General features: G+C 43.8%; 1 protein-coding gene across 1 annotated transcript in view; it reads left to right on the top strand.

Annotated features, from left to right (window-relative positions):
- Window positions 1-2149, top strand: part of LOC109521174 (uncharacterized) — a 37371-nt gene that overhangs the window by 21888 nt on the left and 13334 nt on the right. The window lies entirely within an intron of this gene.

The raw sequence follows: 2149 nt of genomic DNA, 5'->3' as shown, positions 1-2149 counted from the left end.
GTGTTCAATCAGCCTGCCATGCATGTTTTTAGAATGTGGGTGGAAACCGGAGGACCCAGAAAAAACCCACGCAAGCACGGGGAAAACATGCAAACTCCACACAGGGAGGCCGGAGCTGGAATAACCCGGTGTTGTGTGTGTGTGTGTGTGTGTGTGTGTGTGTGTGTTTGTATATGACCTTCAGGGTATATAAAAGGTCAACGATAAAAGGAATGAATGAATCAGAAGAGCCACCTTCACTCAATGACAGTCAGTGGAATGACCGGTTGTGTTGATAAATGGAACAATGATGTCCAGCAGAGGGCAGTAATGGATCATCATTCAAATAATGTCTCCATTCGAAAGGTCAAGCATTGCTGGGGCCCTCCCACAGGCAGGAGTCATTTACAACCCTGCTTTTGTTAATCCACTTTTATTTCCCATCTTGAGATTCAAAAGAATAAAATTCCACTGTGACTTCAAAGGCGAGATGAACAGAAAGATTTGATCAAGCCTGTGGAATACCTGCTTGAAAACATTTTTTTCCAACATCGGCACTTGTTCCGTGAAATAAAAATCATGCAAATTTGTCATCTCTTACTAACATATGCGCATATATTGCATCATATCCCAACAGAGGAAAAGAATCAAAGAGGACACGCATCCATTATTATTAAATGCACGTAACATTGAATAGTATACACCTGCATCATGCACGCATCCATTATCATTAAATGCACGTAACATTGAATAGTATACACCTGCATCATATATCTAAAATACAACAGATTAAGAGTCACCCATAGTGGTAGTGTTATGGTCCCCCTCACCTGACTTGTGCGCGGACAACGTGGTGTCAGTTTCCACTTGGTGACAGTGTGGATGTGTGTGTTAATGGTTTTTTGTCTCCAGATGTGCCCTGCGACTGATTGGAAACCGGTATAGTCAGTTGGGATGGCTGCAGCAACCCTTTTCAGGAGAAGCGGTGTTGAAAATGGATGGATGAATGAGAAAAAATACTGTCTGTAGGGCGGCATGGAGGTGACTGGTCGGTATGTTCAAGGTTCAAGTCAACTTTATTGTCAAATGTGCTCTATGTGCAACATACAGCACAGATGAAATTTCTTTCCTCTCAACCACAGGAGAGAGAGAAGCTGCTGCGGGTGCCCGCGCTGCCATCAACAGAACAGTTAACATAAAATTACAAAATAATACAACACAACACATAAGACAAGGACAGTCATGCAATCTTAACCACCTTTTCTGCATACATTTTGTTGTTTGAAGCAGTTAGAGATGAAAGAAGAGAGAATCAAAGTGTCCTTTCACCAGTGGATCAAAGACGTCATGCTGAAAATGTGCACGTCTGCTACAAGCTAAGTTTGAAAGCAAACAAGAAGCTGTTGGGGTCATTGATGAAAAAGAGATTGGCTCACATCTCCTGTGCCATGTAAATCCGCTTCAGTTCCAAGTGGCGACTCCCAGTACCACAATTGAATCTGCGTGCTGCGCTGATGCTCCTTTCTTCTCATCGTCGGCTCCAGAAACCATCCATCCATCCAGCCGCAGACTTTTCCGCTGAACAAAACGGGTGTGAAAAATGCTACCCATTACAGGCCCAAAAACACAAATGCCCCGGGGCTGTCCAGCAAATGGCGCAGACATTTCTCCCAATCAAAATATCCGCCTCATAGTGCAGAGGTGCGGGGTTCGATTCCGGGCTCCGGAGTTTATATGTTCTCAGGGTACTCTGGTTTCCTCCCACGTTCTACAAACATGCATTGCAGGTCGATTGAACACTCTAGCCTAAATTGTCCCTCGGTGTGATTGTTGGTTGTTGTTTGTCTCTATATTCCTGCATACTATAAGAACAATATGTTTATTATTCTGGCTGCAGTTTGTAGTTGTGTAGAACTGCACTGGATCTGAAGTCACATTTTCACCCTACAGTTACAGAAGCTTTAACCGGTAATTCTGTGGGAACACAAAGGCTACAATCAGATAAGGTATGTTCAGTCCTGCAGAGTCCCACTTCAAAGGTTCCTGGGCCTCTCTAAAGTATAGTAAAATTAAAAAAAAAAAAAAAACACAGGACAATAGCTTTCTTGGGGCTCCTTAGGGGCCACGGGGCCTCAAGGGGCCGCTTAATTTCCCAACCTGACGTTCCTGG

Source organism: Hippocampus comes, unplaced genomic scaffold (genome assembly GCF_001891065.2).
Source record: "Hippocampus comes isolate QL1 unplaced genomic scaffold, H_comes_QL1_v1.1 scaffold85, whole genome shotgun sequence".
NCBI classification, from domain to species: Eukaryota; Metazoa; Chordata; class Actinopteri; order Syngnathiformes; family Syngnathidae; genus Hippocampus; species Hippocampus comes.
Note: the sequence above shows the minus strand (reverse complement) of the source record. Positions and strands in the feature narration are given on the sequence as shown.